The sequence below is a fragment of the Sturnus vulgaris genome, chromosome 1, assembly GCF_052056855.1.
Source record: "Sturnus vulgaris isolate bStuVul1 chromosome 1, bStuVul1.hap1, whole genome shotgun sequence".
In the NCBI taxonomy this organism is placed as follows: Eukaryota; Metazoa; Chordata; class Aves; order Passeriformes; family Sturnidae; genus Sturnus; species Sturnus vulgaris.
The window spans coordinates 136,727,818-136,745,916 of record NC_142243.1 but is presented as its reverse complement, the minus strand read 5'-3'; the positions used below and the strand labels follow the sequence as shown (position 1 = coordinate 136,745,916).

The window sequence follows — 18,099 nt, the reverse complement described above, 5'->3', positions numbered from 1 at the left end:
AGACGGGGGCAGCGGCTGCCGGCGGGGTCGAGGGGGGTGCCGTAAGAGAGCGGAGCCCCGGCGCCCCGGGGCGCGCAGCGGGGGAAGCCCCAGCGGGCGAGCGCCAGTCCCGGCCGCCGGCCGCGGCTCATAATTCCTCGCCGCCGTCCATGGAAGGGGCCGCGGGGCGCCGCGCTCGCCTCCCGCCGCCGCCGCCGCCTGCCGCTCCTCTGCCGGACCGCGCCGCTTCCTGCCGCCGCCTCGCTTGGCTGGTGCCCTTTCGGCTGCGGGATGGAGTCCGCCTAACCCATGGCATGGCGGAGAGCCGGAGTCACGGGAGGGGGCTCCGCATCGCCCCGCTGCCTCCCTCTCCTGAGCCGAGCGGCGCGGGGCGATGCGGGGCCCGGCTGCCGCCCCTAGCGGCGCCGCGCGGGCTGGCGGCGGGGGGCGGCGGGAGGCAGCTGCCCTTATTTATTTATTTATCCCCGCACAAAAAATGGACGCGATAAAAATCACGCGAGGAAGGACAAGGAGGAGCCAAGGCGCCGGCGACGCGCTGGGAGGACCGAGCCCGGCGGCCGCGGGGGGGCAAGAGGAGGGCGGGGAGATGCTGCGCGGCCGCCGCTCCCGCCGCTCCCGCCGCTCCTGCCACCCGCAGGGCAGCCGGAGAGGGGCACCCGCTTGGCGGGGCCGGTCCCCAAGCGCAGCCCAAAGAAGAAGGATATGGCGCGGGGGAGCGCCGGCCCATGGAGGAGGAGGTGGAGGCAGCGGGAAAGGCGAGGGGGAAGCCCCTGGGAGGGCGGCAGAGCACCCATATCCCCGTCCCCTCGTAGGCCCCACGGCGCGGTCTGCAGTTCGGGCGGACAACAGCAGAGCAACATCAAGGGAGCCGCGGGGTGTGCGCCGGGCCGGCCTCTGGTTCCCCCGAGCCGGGAAGCGCATCGCTGTTCAGCCGTGCGAATCCAGCCCAAACAGACCTGCTGTTCCACGATCCTGCTGGAGTGTCCTTCACCCCACGCAAGGTGTGAAATCTACCCCAGCCTCTGTCTGGACAGATTCCTCTAACCCAGAAGAGCAAGAATGTGACACTTATGAGAGAAGCTTGGAAGAGAAAGTCTTCCTCCCACATGGGCACCAGGTAGTGGTGAAATAAACCTCTCAAAACTCTTTTGCTGCCTCCTAAATCCCCCACCTGCGCATTCATTTTGAGGCAAAAAATAATTGCTGGAAGAAGTATCCAACAGTATCTAAAATGCCATTTAGACCAAATAAATGGGAAATACCTTATCCAAGAATGCCAAAGAAACAATTCAATCCAAATCTGTATGCTTTTACTCTGTAAGAGATAATAGAGTTCTGCTTGCTGTTCTCTATGAGATATAACATCAGTGCTGGATAACTTCGAAGTGTATGCAGCAATAATAAAGTGATTTTAAAAACTTGGAGCTGGTGCTATTTGTTATCTGCCATGACATCAATTTATAACCAGGTGCAAAGACATGGGGGGAAAAAAGTAATCTTCCAGAACCTATCATGGTCCTCATTAGCTGTATTTCCACAGAAAATAAATTCTAGGATGCAGCTCCACAAACTGACGAGTTCTGCCTCCGATATTGGTGAAAATACCATTCCTTTGTGGAAACAAATTCTAGAGGAACAGATTGTCAGGACAGAAGAGGTTTGCTTTGGTAAAGCAGGTCTTAACAATAATCTCTACCTATTATCAGGCACATATAGTCATTGAATTTTAATTTTTTCTAAGAAATGTCACTGGCATCCTTAGCTAAAGGAGACTGTTTCATTTCTTGATGTAAAACTGTGTATAATAGAACCTTTGTTAAAAACCATAAACCATTGTGTAAGACACTGAGCATATAATATTTAAGCAGATATCCTTGTAAAATAAACTGTATGATTTTTCATTCAGTCCTGAAAGCATTCTGCTCTTCCAGTTCACATCACCTTCACCTTTCAGACTGGATTCCAGCCAGCTGGCTCTCACCGAATTCCTTGTTTCTTCCAGGCACTAGATAAATCTGGCATCGAAGTCAAAAAGAAGAGGAAATGCAGAACCATGTGTCATCAGATTACCAAAGATAGTACACTCTTTATCAATCTATGAATGTTGAATGGAAGAATTAACTGTACAGAACCATTTGGAAAATACGTTTTTATCCCAGGTAAGTGAAGAACAAGAGGAATCACTCAATCACTTCTAAGAATGACTACAAGGAGCCAGACCAATTGAAAGTAGTCACTCCTCCTGTCGGGTTACACAGTTGGTTCAAGAATATGCCATGGTTCATGCCATGGTTCATGCCATGCCTCAACCATAAACACAAGCAGTATTCAGGCTGTAGTCTTGGTTGCAAGACATCACTACAGTTTTTTGTGCATTGCCTCATTCAGCTGAGATTCTTTCCAATGGATATTTACCTTTGAAGTCTCTGGATTTACAGTGTCTGCTTCATTTCAATGTGCGTGTGATTTTTCATCCACAAATTACAAACACTTGCTCTCAGTGTTACTGTAGAATTTCAGGACCTTTCTTTTCTCCTTGGTATTTGCCCTGTTTCCACTAAATCCCCTACCATTACATGGGTAACTGTAAACAAACAAATACAGGGACAGGAACTGTAATCCCCATATGTTATCTAGCTATTTGTTTTGAAAAGAGACAACAGATTCAGGGCAGAAGACATCCTGTCTTGATGACAGTGAAAAAATGGTTCAACTTGACCTTTCTAAGCTTCTTTCTTTTTCTCAAAATCAGTTCTACCTGTCATTCCTCACACTTTTCTGCAATTAAAAACAAACATTATTTGTTCATGTTCCTGTCAGCCTGCATAGAATTGTCTCATGTTGTTACTGTTATTTACATTACCCAGGCGACATATTGATGAAAACATACTCACAGCACAGACTTCTCTACCCACTCCAGTGTGATGAGGTCAACAGTACTCTATAATCCATCAACAAATCATCATACTATCATGTATGATGATCGTTTACAAAAAATTATTTTTAAGGACCATTAATTTTTGATTCTGACCTTCCTTTTCATGTGTCTCCAGGTACCTGCCGTTCCTATTCTTTTCAATTCTTATTCTGATCTCACTACCACCCTCCAAAAAAACAGATTCTCATTCCTGGTTTACAATTTTCTGCTGAAATTGCTCTTCACTGCAAAAATCTGTAAATGAAAATTCACTCTAATTGCATATCAAAGGTATATGATACTTTCTTTTGGTGGCTTCTGTAAGTCATCTAAATGTACTGACACCAGCAGAGTTATTAATTTTTTTTCTGATACCCTTTTTTTATCTGTTCCTTTTCAGTTCTGCTAGACATAAGGGGTTCCCAAGGAAACAGTGATATTGTAACCCAGTTTTATATATCATCACAAAATGTCTTTCACTAAGGGTCTCATTATACTTACTCCCATTTCCTTCCTCATAGCAACTACAAGACTAAATGATCTGGTAGATTTATTGTTTAAGCATGTGAAGTGTAAGTCTTCTGTGGAAAGGAAATGCTGACACGTGCTTTATAATGTTTTGTATAAGGGAAAAAATCCAGCGTAACTAATTATTTCTTATTTCTGTCCCAATTTGAAACTAAGAAAATATTTTTATGTAGCTGACATGGAGAGAAGATTAAAGTATTCTGTTATGGATCAGTGAATGGAGAAAATTAAAAACATATTCTTGATTGAAAATGACCAGTACTCAGACTCCCAGTGGATCAAGTCAGATGTATAACCAGCAAGAAATGTATCTGCAGGGCACTTCATAGAAACAGTCTGCAAAGGACTCCTCAAATTCCCATAGAGGAAGAAAAACTACACTGCAACAAACTGTGTTTTCCAGGTCCTGTACTAAGTGCTATCCAACCATCATGGGCTGGTTTTCTGGTGCAGTCTTGGATCTTTCCCAGCTTTCTCCTGTCTAAATTGAGGACATATTATATAATGTCGCCAAAATGTCATTTGATTGCTTTCAGGAGGATTTTGCTACTCTCTATGCAATTTTTTTTATGCTCCGAGCAAATTTCTATTAGTTGGATACTTCCCCACAAGTTATTTGAACAATGCTAGATATTTATGGGTAGGAGTTAGATTTTTTTTGTTTCTCTCCTTCTCTATAAAAGAGGGTCATCCATAATATACACTGTGGTATATATAGTATACACTGACCATAACCAACTATATTCAGTGAAATAGTTCTAATTTCATTGGTGCTAAGGATCTGCCTGCAGTAGATGGAAAGATATTGGTCTTTTATCAAGAGAACACATTTTTTCCTCCATTCTTTGCATATGATCAGTATCTTCACTCCGCCAGAAGGGTGAATTTCTTAAATTATGCTGAAGTGTGTAATTTTTACCCATTTCAAGCCTTTTCCTTGCTCAAAGAGAACCATTAACCAAAAAAAACCTTTTGGATTAGAGGACTGAGGGTTCTCCATGGGCATCGTGGGAGCTGCTTGGGTTATGGAGGATTTTCAACCTTATTCTGAAAGAGAATTGCTTTGATTGGTTTGCCTTCTTTCAGTGGACCGAGGATCTGGGATCCAGGTTGTATTTTGAAATGCAGTATGGTAGAGGCCCTGAAGGTAGGTTTTCTCTAAGCACAGCTGGCTGAAAACTGAAGAGAGGCTCAGATCAATTAGATAGTTTTCTGGTTTAAGGTTGGGAGAGTTGGGGTTGTTCAGCCTGGAGAAGAGAAGGCTCTGGGAACCTTAATGTGGCCTTTAAGTACCTAAAGAGGGTCTATAAGTTAGATGGGGAAATATTTTTTAGTACAGCCTGTTGCAAACTAAAGTAGATATATAGAAAGAAGAATTATTTTTATCACAGAGGTAGTAAAACTGGAATGTGTTGCTCTGAGAGGTGGTAGATTAGATGACCTTTAAAGGTTCCTTCCAACCTAAAGTATTCTATGATTCTATAAATTGGATACTTGATAAACATGATTTCTGCAGCTTGGATGTTTTGTCCAGAGCATTTAGACACAGAGTACATAAGTTTGTAAATATGATCAATGCTATAAACTTTATTATGTCTCATTCCTGCAGTTCTGTTTCCATGCTCAGTCTGAAATATTCTGTCATATTTGTGACATAAAACATGCTGAATTAAAGGTGCAGGCTAAAGTCTCTACAGGATCTTGAACACAGTATTTTCTGTCTGAATTTGACAGTGCAATTTTGATTGTTCAGTTAGTTGATTGAAAGTTAAAGGAGGAAGTTTTGAAAGAACATAAAAGTTCTGTGTAATGACAGTTCTTTGATTATACATTTCTATTTGATTCCTGACCTCTATCAGCAATGATTCTAGGTAACTGGGCAGCAAGTTAATTCTTATAATCTAACAGTCCCGATAGTCATAAATCAATAATGTTGCAATTGTTCAGCTAAAAGAATTGTAGAATCAAGAATCCTACGGAAACCATACTAGTTATTTTTTTTGGTCATTTATGCACCATTCATTGCTATTTAATACCTTTATTGGTACTAAAAACTGTCCTCATCTTGAGCACTCTGGTTTCTTTGTAATTGTTTTGAGTTGTCAGATACTACACTGGTTTCAAAATAATGAGTGTATAGACATTATTCAACACATAAAGCACAAGCTCACATTAGCACAGTTGGTGCTTAGAACATTATCATATGTTTGTGTAAATTATGGATGCAGCATTGTCTTCCCTCTTTGTTGCTTTCTAATCCCTCTTCCCTCACCCCTCCTGCATTTCTGAAACTCAAGGTGCTTTAGAAGAAACACCAGTATTCTCAAGTCCCATGTGATTTTTTTTTAATTCAGTCATAAGATTGTCCTCCAGAGTTGGTACAGAATATCCTGTTCCAGATCTGAGGAATATATTCATTCCTATTGTAGTGACATCTTGAAAGTCTCAAAATTCCTGATTTTATACAAGATAGAAATGACTGTTTGTCCTTTTTTTTTTTTCACCATGGACTGCACTATTTTGTGATTCTGTCTCTTAATTTATTATTCATTATTAAAAGTAGTAATAATATCCTGAATAATTATTATTACAGTCATGCTTAGAAAGCCTAGTCATATATGAAGAGTCTAGTGCCCTAGAAATCAATAGTAAAAAAACCACAGGCAACAGCTTATTGCCACAGAAAGCTCAGAGAGCCACAGACAAAACACAGTAGATGGGTAACTCAGACAAATGCAATTAAAATGAGAAGACAACAGATAAATACACTAGAGAAATGGAAGGTTACTATTTTTCATGGACATTATTACAAGATAGTGTTAAATTGATCTTTGAAGAAAAATGAGACACAATTTGGGAGACAGAGCATCATCGCTGCAGTAGAACTGTTTAGAGTTTTCCCAAAGTAGCATTTGAATGGAAAGTTCTCAAGGTAACATCCATTCATACAAAAACAGCCCATTACTGAGGTCTCTTTTTCACTGCATCCAGTTTCAGTTCTGACCCCTCCACTGGCAAGAGGTAGCAAATACTGGTTTGACTCTTTGCTTTCCTCAAAATCCAAAGGCAGCAGGGTTTTAGCTGTTTGAATTTTCAGCTACAGTTAATTCTCACAGACCCAGACTACAGTAGCTTTGATAAAGAAAACATGCCTGAAAGGGATGAAAATTAAGGCTTAGCATCTGGTATTTTCTCTCTAGAAATCTACATTTCTAGGTTTCTGGTCAAATGACCAGAAAATTATCAGGAAGTTCAATTAATTCAAATAATATGTAAAGGCAGAAGTGGCAACACTGTGAAACTGTTCCAAAAAGCATAATGGTACCGGCAATTTGATTTTTTTTTTAATTCAAGCAAGCATACATTACAATTTTAGCTCCAGTAGATGAAGAAAGAAGCCAGTATTTTGTGAAAATTCATTTTATGCTCCTGAGACAGAAGGCACAAGAATGGCGAAAGCTAAAGTCTAATTGGAAAAAAATTTCTTCCATGTGTATTGAGATCATTAGCACTTATTTGACACTTCCTAGCACTGCTTCTCTAAAAAGGCTCCCCTGAAGATCCTAGTTGACATGCCTCAGATAAAATCAAACTGTGCAGCATGAAAAGTTTATGAACAGTCTTAATCAACATTAATCAACTTTGGCATTTTACTAGGCTAAGGGGAAAATTACATTAGGCCAAATGAGAGTCAACAAATGCATAGTAACATGATGATGGCTGCTTTGTGTTCTGCTCTCCAGACCAGGATTCTGCCATACTTAGAAGTACAAGTATGATTAAAACAAGATTCATTCACTAGCTACATTAGTATAATTACATTCATAATGATTTTCTAATAAGTAGAAAATCAAAACATTCTGAGAAGGGATTCACATGCACAAAAGCTTGGCTCTTTTTACTGGCAATATTAGTCTCAGAAAATACATAACCTTTGAGTATAATTATTACCTTTGTTATGCTACATCTTACAAATTGGTGCAAAAAGTGTTTCTTAGGATTGCTGTCAGACAAAGGTATTTAAAATATATATGGATGACAAGTTTATAATTTTATTTCCATCTTTTCCTGATGATAGTGAAGTAGGAGCAGCAGCACTTGAACACAGTCCTTTTATAGTGGACAGGAAAAAAAATCTCTGTAAGGAATGGTCTTACAAAGGAAAGGATGGAAGGAAAGGAATAATAAAATATTATTAGCTTATTTTTGATATTTCTTCTTGCATTTCAAAGAGGTATATCAAAAAAGAAGGTGTAGAGAATTTCCTTCTTTGAATGCAAAAGGAGTTAATTCACTGCCAGTGTGCAGAGAATCTTTTAGAGAGACAATACTTTAGACTATCAGCTGCTAAAGTTTGCCTTGTCTCTTACAAAAGGGACTACATCCACTATAAAATTAGTGGATGGCACTTTCAAAAGCAGGGGGTTTATGAGTTGGAAAAGAAAAGAAGGGGACCGGTAACTACCCTAATAACAACAAAGTATGAAACACTGAGTTAACACAGCTGCTTAGCCTAAATGTCATTAACCACTGTACTACGGTTCAGATTAGTGCTACAGAATTGATGTACTAAAAAGCCAAAGAGGATACACTTGTGCAGAAAGACTTCCCAGCCTCGTCTCTATTTTTCCATAGGAAATATTTTCACAGCAAATGTACATGCTCTCTCACAGAGCAAACTGAGCAGGTATTGAAACTTCCTAGCATCAACCCCACAGTGGACAGAATTTGTTCTACACCTTAATTTAGGAGGGGTAAGAAACCTGGTGCATGTGCAAAAGCAAGAAAGCTGCACTGAGGGAGACATGTTTATAGTTACCTCAGTAAATCAGTCCTATCCTTACAATGCTTATCTAATTACTGCTGTACTTCATAATAGTGGGCGGATTCATAATCTTTTTTACTTCCCACTGTATGTGTTAACATTAAATACCCAAACAAATTTCTCTAGTTATCTTGGTGCATTCCTTCCTATATTTCTCTCTTGAATATGAGCTGGTCTGACGAGTAGCCACGTTCTGTGTGTGTAGTCTCCTCTGTGCCAGCAATTTCAAAAGATATCAAGCAAAAAAAAAAAAATCAATAACAGCTGATGGCATTTTGTTGGTGATACTGTGGATTTCATATGTATTCATCCATCATTCACAGTCGTTTTCAAAAGTATTCATGGCTGTCAAGAGCTCAAAACCTATAAAAAGAGTCTACAACATATTCAAAACTCAGCCATAAAAATATAGAAAACTGAGTTATACACTAAAATAAAGCACTGCTTCTTATGTACAAATCACTGCCCTCCAAGAGGTGTGTAGGACAAATCAACATTTGACAATTCTGTATGCAGAGGGAAACAGTGACATAGGATGAGGAAAAGACTGAGGTACTTAATGCCTCCTTTGCTTCAGTCTTTGACATCAAGACCAATTGTTTTCTGGATATCCAGTCCTCTGAGCTGGAAGACAGAGATGAGGAGCAGAATGAAGGCCCCCATAATCCAGGAGGAATAGCCAGCAACCTGCTATGTAATTTAGACATCCACAAGTCTATGGGGCTAGATGGGATCCACCTATGTGTACTGATAGAGCTGGGAGAAGAGCTTGCCATGCTGCTTTCAATCATTACCAGTAGTCCTGGGTAATTGGAGAGGTCCCAGCTGACTGGAAATCAGTAAATATCTACAAGAAAGGCTGGAACAAGGTTTCAAGGAAGTACAGGCCTGTCAGCCTGACCTCAGTGCCAGAGAAAGCCATGCAGCAGCTCATCTTGAGTGCCATCACAGGGCATGTACAGGACAACCAAGGAATCAGGCCCAGCAAGGTTGGTTTTATGAAGGGCAGGTCCTATTTGACCAACCTGATCTCCCTCTGTTTCATGGATGAGGGAAAGGCTGTGGATATTGTCTGCCTGGACTTCAGTAAAGCCTTTTAGCCTAGCACCTAACCTGCAGTAGCAGATGACTGCTAACAACTGCAACACTGCAGACTTACACCCTGAGAGCAAAGAGGACATGCTGGACACACGGCTGCTTGCTCCTCTCACAACAAACTACTTCTCATTTTTAGTCAGAAAGTTACCTCCTGTGACTTTTTCCACCTGATGTAACATCTTCAGCTTTCATAGAGTTATCTGCTATTGCCCTACACAGTTACTGTCTGTGATTTCATATTCAGCAAGCATTTAATTCCACTGTTTTATGTCATGTTTCTTTCTAGTACTCATAGGATGAGAAGGATACACAAAGATGTCTCAGCTTTGCTTTATTCTCTCACAGAATATCTTAAAAAGAGAAAAAGGTAAACTTGTTCACTAGCTGGCTAAAGCCTTTCATAGAGAGGAGTGCATTTTCTCCCTAGTGGATGATGTCCACATGCCCTTCAAAATGACATTTTGTTGTGATCTGGCCTTTGAAGCAGGAAAAAGGTAACATGAAGAAAGTAGCACAAATTATTCTGTTTGTGTATACTTTTTTTTCTAATTTGGTTCTAAATCATGTATATACTGATCGCCTCTTGTATTTCTCCAATTTTGTACAATAAATTCTTTTGGAAATTATTGAAATTTTTGAAATTATTTCTGAAAAGGAAGAAAAATTAGCACAATACTTTTCCCCAAAATGGTGATGTTACATGAAGTGAAAAATATATGACAGCAGTGTAGGGTGCAACAGAGCTAACCACTCAAGAAAGCAAGATCTGGGGTGGTAAGAAGCAACATTTGCATGACTCAAGAAGGTATAGAAATTTCTACAGGGCATGGATTCATGAGTCAGAATCACATATTTAAAATAAGCAATGGACAAAATTTGATTTATAGAGGTATTATTCTATTGAGAGTTTCTGTTAAGTGGATCATAAACTATCTGAACTTTGCTCCTGTGCTTTAGAACATCACTGAAACCTCTTGTTATAGTCCATTATGTGTCTTTATTTTCCCTCATATTCTCACACACACAAACGTAGCAGTCTGCATGACCCGAAAGATTACTTACATACTGAAAGGATATAATTTATCAGATTTCTAATCACATGGCATTTACAAGTATTTTACTTCAAGACATTATGTGAAGAAAATTTTTTTTTTTAATTATCGAATAGTCCACCAGAAAACATAACAGCTTAGTAGGTTCTATGAAATTAGCTGATGGCTGAGAATAAGATTTTGCAAATCCTCTAAGCACCAGATATGAACAAATAGAGGAAAAGCTAAATTACCTGCTTAATTCTAAGTACAGCAGAATACAAATTGCCAGAATTATGCAAAGTACACACGTGCACGTGCATGCACACTCACCCCACACAGAGGCAAACCCACATTTTTCCCCATTTCTGAACCTGGTACCTTGCTGTGTTGGGCTGCTTAGGAGACTCTGATCCAAAGTTATGTCAGCAGGATTATGTAAGCTCCCGACAGGTCTACCAAGGCTGGGTAAATCAAAGATAGAGGCCAGACAGAAATTTGATTCTTCAAGCGTGGAAGCTGGATGCAAGACTGACCACCTTCCTCTGGAAATATTACTGCCTAAGCCTTCACTTTGTCTCCATGACAATATCCATTCTCAGTTCCTTGGTTTAGTGGATAGCCCCAAATGAATCTGTGCAACAAGCATCAGTCCAATTCCATCTCAGCAAGGAGCTCAAACCTTGAAGTATCTGCTGCTCCATGTTATGTACAAGATCCTGGCATGTACCTACAATGCTGCAAGCTGGAAAAATCAGCTCAAGTTATGAGGGAGATGGAAAATTACAGTATTGATATTCTCAGCATGAGTGGGTACAGATGGTCAGGAACAGATTGTATCAAATTGAAGAACAATAATAAAATCATGAACTACTGAGGTTCCCCTGCTGGAGGAAAACAGAGAAGTTGCACTGATTGTGAGTGACATGATGTAAAGAGCCTTGTGAGGCTGATGAGGAACCAATTAGCAGCAAAGCAGCAGGTACACAGTTCAAGTCAGTGAGGGTGAAAACCCTCCAAATGCTACCATGACACAAAACCACTTTCTAAAACATCTTACAGAACAGTAGCACACCCTCATTGACACGACTGGGCATAATTAGTAGGGAGAACTAATTATGGACTGAACATGACTTGGGTATCTGGAATCTGTTCACACAGCAGCACCAATAAAGACATTATCCAGCTTTGAGAGATTAAATTATCTCTTGATGGCAAGAACATGTTCTGCCCACAAAATCATATCAGACAGGTCATAATAAAATATGGGCACAACATGGTTTTAACCTGTAGTAATTTTTATTTGTTCCTCTGAATGTCTGGGCATGTAAGTTTTAGGTGCCAAGAGTGAGTGTGACATAGATGCTGCCATTGTGGAAAATAAATTTAAATCAAATACTTGCAGAAGAAGTGAATAAAAAAATAGCCACTCAAATGTATGGTGTTTAGACATCAGTTCTTTAAAAAGCAATTTTTCCACTGAAAGGTGTAATTTTCAGGTTTCACAAAAACAAAATTTTAGTATCTTCAGCAAAATATATTAGTAGAACTAAGACTTTTCTGGCATTTTTCAATAAATATAGGAGGGCTGGGTCACTGCAATGCTGTGGAGTGGCAGTGTCAGAAAGGGACCAGCAAAGCAGAAATTCCCAAATGATCAGGACAAAATCCCATTAAAATGGAAAAAGGGAATAAATATTTATGGAAAAAAGACAATCACATTGGCAGGTAGCAAAAAGGGGGCTCCTGATTTTAATAATAGCTAGAATTAACTAATAAAAACCAAAGGAGGAAATACCATTACCATAAAAGAAACTCTACCCCAAATTAAAGAAGAGACTTCTACTTCATATTGAAATTGTCCTATCAATTGAAAAATAATCTATTTGGCTAATTTAAATAAGTCAATAACTGTGAGAAAATAATCTTGCATTAACATGAAAATAGTTTAAAAGTGAAGAACTGGAAGGCATGACACAATGTAGGGTAAAACAGGTCAAATCTGCACAAAGGCAGCAAAAAGGATCACAAAATGGTGCTCTAAATCTTGAACTGAGTACAAAAGAATGGAGCCACTTAAGAAGAACCTAGAAGAAAAAACCTACAAAACTACATGAAAGACAATTTTAGTGACTATAAGACTGTCATAGCATCACAGTCCTCTCCAGAAAATTATTCTACATAGTTAACTGAATTGAATTTGCAACATCACTGCACCTTCAGGTACCTTAAGAACAGGAGATTACTTCTGGCAGCTGATCTTGTGCTGACCATATTTTCACAACCAATGCACAGTGGGACATACCAAACATACCTAGACTGTGGTCTTTGCTATTGACTTTCAGCAAGCTTTCAAGAGGATCTCTGAATTTTTTTAGTGAATCTGTACAATACCCCAAAAATGTTATGGTTTTCATTAAGGCACCAGATGGACCAAGATCTCTAACCAGCTGGCTTGAAGTAAATACTGAATTTATTGTATTTTGGAGGCAACACATCTTCAAGACAGTGAAATTCTGTGGTCAGGTCACGCACATGTAGGTCTGGACATTGCTGATGGTATCTGCTTCCTGGAGACATTGATAAAAAGCATGCTGCTTAAGAACTGTCAGAACTGAATAAAATGTCCTGAAGTCAGAAAGTCTATAATAAACAAAGGTGGTAAAAACCAGCGTGACCTCAGAGAATTGTATTGCTCCATAAGAGGGAAGTCTTAAGTCTTATTACTTCACTAAAACAGGAACTTTTGCATGATTTCAACTGTGAGCAGATGATTCAAGTGGAATGCTCTGCTTTGCCATGGCTGGCCTCCAGCATGGAAATCTAACGCCCTCCATGACAAGCTAAGAGTCTTTTGTAGCTATGCATTAAACATACATCTGCAGGTCAGGAAGGAAGGGATGGAAAGCTGCTGCCAGCATTGGCATTCCCCTTGGCTACTCAGAAACAGTTGCACAGAATAAAGCAGGCCCTGATCTTGGCCTGGACATTGTGGCCCAAGAAACCTGACACCTTTGGCATCCCCAAAGACAAGAAAACCACAGAGACATTTTCAGCAGCATGTTCACTAAAGCAGCAGTTTTGCAAGAAAATTTGGGAAATTGTGATGGTGTTGGCTTCTGATACTACTTCCTCAAGACAGCTGAAGTTTTATGCTTCTGGTGATATGAAAAGTAGGTTGAATTAAGACAGACAGAAAAAACGAAAACCTGACAGATTTACAGTTTCTTCCTTCAGGTATCTCTCACTGAAATATTTAACTGGTTAATTTAACAATGTACTGCATACTATTTTAGCGTTTCCTGTCTTATGAATAAAATCTTTGGATACTAAACATTTTGAAATGAAAGTCTTTTTAATAGATTTTTAAAAACAATTTAGTTCTGCCACATTTTTCCATGTCTGCTACTGTGACTGCAACCTTTAGTGTGACCATCCGTGTGAATTTTGGCTCTGTTCAAAATTCACTGTAACATTTCTTCAACATACAGAGCTCTGTCAAAATTCTCTGTCTAGGGCTGTTCACACAAAAGACTCTCCACAGAATAAGGCACAGAACACATAAAGGTATTTGTCTTTTGAAGCAAATTACTACACATTGTCCATAATTTAAAGAATTGTCACTGAGCCAGATTTCTGGTTTTATTCCTTTATTCCTGGGGGGGAAAAAACCCTCTTCTGACTAAACCTTAGTTTCAAATCACATTTAGACATCCAATTACTGAATTAAGTTTATTCCACAGTTTGACATCAGTATCATAATCCAGTTACCTACCCCACGGTGCTTTAACTTGTGATAGTGAACATTTTCTGTTTGAGATAATTGCAATACAGCTACTGGACGGCCATAACTGATAGGATTATGTAAAAAACAGCAGCTTACCACGAATGTCCTAACATTTTCTGATGTTAAATACTCACTTGAGAATGATGCAACTGCAAATATTGCCAGTGGTTTTGTTTGCCAAGGTTATATTTTGCCTTAAGTGATGCAAAAGAACACAGGCTCTATTCCTGAAATAGCTGGTCTATAAATATGATACCTTTAGATATCCAGCTGAGCCAATGATTCTTTTGCTTTCAGACTAAAATGCTGGATTATCCCATTTGTGAGAAAAAAAAAATTGGCATTTTAGATATTTCACCTTACATTCTTATAGCATAAGAGGATTGAATTTTCCCTTTCGTCTTCACTCAATCTGAGCAAGAAAATTGCTGACATGCTCCTTTATTTTTGATCTGTGCCTTATGGCTCCCCCATCTCCTGCCATGCCAAACTGCACCCCTTTGGCCAGTTTGCAATTAGATTCTGGTAATAATCTTTCACCTTTGGCTTTCCTGGTTTCTCATCCTCCACGAATTTCTGAGTCCAGGTTTCCTTTCCCTTAATGCATCCTAAATACTACGCACACCACAGTGTAGGTTCATAGGCATCTGCAAATGATTAAAGCAACCATAGGTCTTAAAAAGCAAAACAATCCTCATTTTTGGAGGGATTTGGGGTAATATTGCCCCAGATATTATACAGTAGAAATAACCTCAAGCAAGAAGTATTTAAGTTTTCTGATTTGCAAAACCTAAGTCATACAGCCAAGTCAATGATGACCACAGAGAAAGCCAGAATTTCTGAGGTGCTATTTTGGGAAGCAGGGATGTGAAGAGAACAAAAACAGAAGAGAAAGAAAACCCTAATGCTGGAAAATCTGGAATCCTCAGATCAAAACAGTTTTACAAATAGGAAGAAGTGATTTCATCCTCAGGTACTGTTTGATCTCTACCCCAGATCTCGAAGTGCAGAAAAACAGCAAACAGCTGTTCTCACAGGACAGAGAGAAAGGGAAATGAGTAATGACGAACGCTGCTGCTTAGCTACCCAGGGATGTTTGCCCTAGATAGCAAAAGCAGGAGTGCCCACACTGGGACTCTGCAGCTGTTGATAAGGCTTGGCTCTGTCATGAACTAGTGGACTTGTTTCCAGTAGTTGTTTGGTGCAATGGCCTCTCTTAGCAGGTGTAACAGATCCCTTGCTACATCCCACAGCCCACTTGTGCCTTATGCCACTACAGTTTTCATATACTGCTTTCTAAATAATTGGTATTTTTCATGTTGTTGAAAAAAATTGTCACATTCTACAATAAGGCTCTTAGAAAAAAAGCCACGTCTTCAAATAATTCCACTCTGACTGAATACAAGTTAGAGGCTTGGATGTCAGTATTGCAATAAATACATGAACACAATATGTCTACTGAATCTATATTAAATCTGTGGGTTTCTATCGTATTATGGTTTTTAATCACAGTTTTACAATGACAGTCAAAATATCATCTCCATCCATTTATCTTCTTAATAATCAGCAATGCTCTTTTGTCTGCTGAAAGATCTTTGGTTTTGCCCACACAAGCCATAAAAGTAGAAAACACGATGCAACATGCTATAAGCTCCTGATCATTTCCATCTACCCATTGTTTGTACCTGCTGAAACTGCTACAGCCCTGGACAAAATGAAATCATTAAGGATACTAACATTCATTAATATAAGAAAAATTTTAAAACTCAAGGTATTTCATTATGTATTCCAAAAACTTCAGAAATGACAGATCAAACTTTGAAGGCACTGGAAAACAGCAGCTCTGCCTTAAGTTAGTCTAACAGTAATTACTCACTACCTTTGAAAATAAGTCCTGAAAGTTGTTTCAAACTGTGTATAAAGTACACAATCCTCAACTGAGAGGAAGTATTTTTTTGATTTAATATAGTAAGCAATGACACTTTCAGCAGTTTTTAGTTGGTCGTATTTGAACTGTGATCTTTGATTTTGTCCTAGAGTTCTTCATATACCTTCTAAAGCCCCAGAAGTCTTGGGTGAGCACATCACAGTCTTTTCTTTTCAATTAAAGTCCCTTTCCTTCAAACACCTTTTCACCTTTGTCTTGTTTAACACTGAGCTTGTTTCCCACAAACCATTATCCACAGAAATTTCTTTGTCTTCAGTTACAAAACAAATCATTCATCTCTCCTTAAACATTTTTAGACTTTTAGGTGCAGAATTGCAGAAGGTGCACAAGGTGTTTGCTTGTCACTAGTTTTGCTCATCTTAAACCTAACTGCCTCTGTATGCAGTTCTATCCAAACTTAGACAGATATTCGTAAGTTAACTAGTCATATTTCACATCAGAATGTTAAGTATAAAAATAAAGTTTTAACTAAAATATAAATGTCTGAAGCATGGGATAAACATCTCTTGAAATAAAGATCAGGTTTGCAAAGCTGTTCACTGGGCCTGCACTTTAGACATCTAAGGTTAACCAAGATGAATTCTACTGCCTCCACCACATCCCTGGTCCAGTCACTGGGTACTGCAGTTACTTGTTGCTTGACTAAAGGTTACCAATTAAACACAAAGCCACAGCAAGGATCAGAACCATTAGCAAAAACCAAGTGCACAGACTCACCAACCCAAAAAACATGGAAGGGGAATGATATAGATGACTGCTTTTAGTGCAAAGCCCACTAAACAAGTGTAGGAAACTCCCTAGAGAACTCCACAAACTGAGGGATTGCCTAAGGGTTTTAAGACTTCAGAGGAGTAAGAATTTAGGGACTGTGTAAAATTTATTAGAGGATTACTTTTTAGTGGATTGCAGCAGTGCGGAAGTGTGCCAAACTTCCTCTGGGATGTTTAAGGTAACCACCAAAACTGTGTAAAGTGAGTGACTAAGGTAGACTGGAGAGAAAGAGGCATAGAAAAATCAAGGACAAAGAGAATAAAGGGGACCAGTCCCACGTAGATAGCTTACCAATTACACTGCACTGCTGCAGCCCACCCCATATTATTATTCCACCCTATTTCTCACTAGTCTTGTGTGCATCTACCTGTCAAGGCTAGCAAATCTCAAGTGGGACTAGCCCACAAGCAGGACAACAGGAGCATGATCCAGTGGAGCAGGACCACATGTCTGAGGCACTTGAAGGTCCAGGGGCCTGCAAAGGGGAAACATGGGCTGGAGATCAGTCAGTGCCTGGAGTGTGTGACAGAGCCCCACTGCAGCTGTGTGCACACCACAGGTGAGGCTCAGCCTGGCCAGCTGGAAGAAGAGGGTGGAGCAGCAATACCCAGCACAGCCTCTGTTTGCACAGGTGCCAACCATGCACTGCACTCTGCCCCTGGGGATTTGTGGCTGGCAGTGTTTATTATTTGTATAGTGTGTAGGTGTGCACACAGGTATTGTTTTATATTGTTACAAGCTTGATGACACAGGAATCACAACAGCCTGGGGTCCTTTGGCTTGGGAGGGGAAAAAAAAAAAAGCCCTCATCCCCAAATCCAGGGGATTCTGCTACCATGAGCAAAGTGAAGAAGGGCCACGCAGACACTGGCAAAAAACCCTCCTGTTGAATTATGCAGTTAGTCTAAAAGGTATATTTCCACATAGCTAAGTGGTCATTTTTGGCTCTGAGTAAAAGCAAAAAAGATTGAAACAAACCACTAATTAAGCAGTACAAAACTCCCAGTGCGGTTACAGTCATTTAGTTTGTTTTAGGTATCTGTAATATATGGAGAGTAAAAGAAATTACTTTATTCAAATATCTGTTTCATTATATAGCCTGGCTATGATAAAATAGAAATAAAACATTGATGACTCCATAGCTGCTGTATCATGAAACAGCTAAATTCACCAAGGCTGTTGAATGAATACTGT

General features: G+C 39.8%; 1 long non-coding RNA gene across 2 annotated transcripts; it reads left to right on the top strand.

Annotated features, from left to right (window-relative positions):
• The first annotated feature begins 677 nt into the window (after nt 1–677).
• LOC148225548 (uncharacterized) lies at nt 678–15,991 on the top strand. 2 transcript variants are annotated; one of them, XR_015798767.1, is made up of 2 exons: nt 678–1,117; nt 2,003–15,991. It is a non-coding gene; the product is annotated as an uncharacterized LOC148225548 (long non-coding RNA). The 2 variants fall into 2 exon arrangements; XR_015798770.1 differs by having other exon boundaries at nt 678–1,120.
• Nucleotides 15,992–18,099: the final 2,108 nt, after the last annotated feature.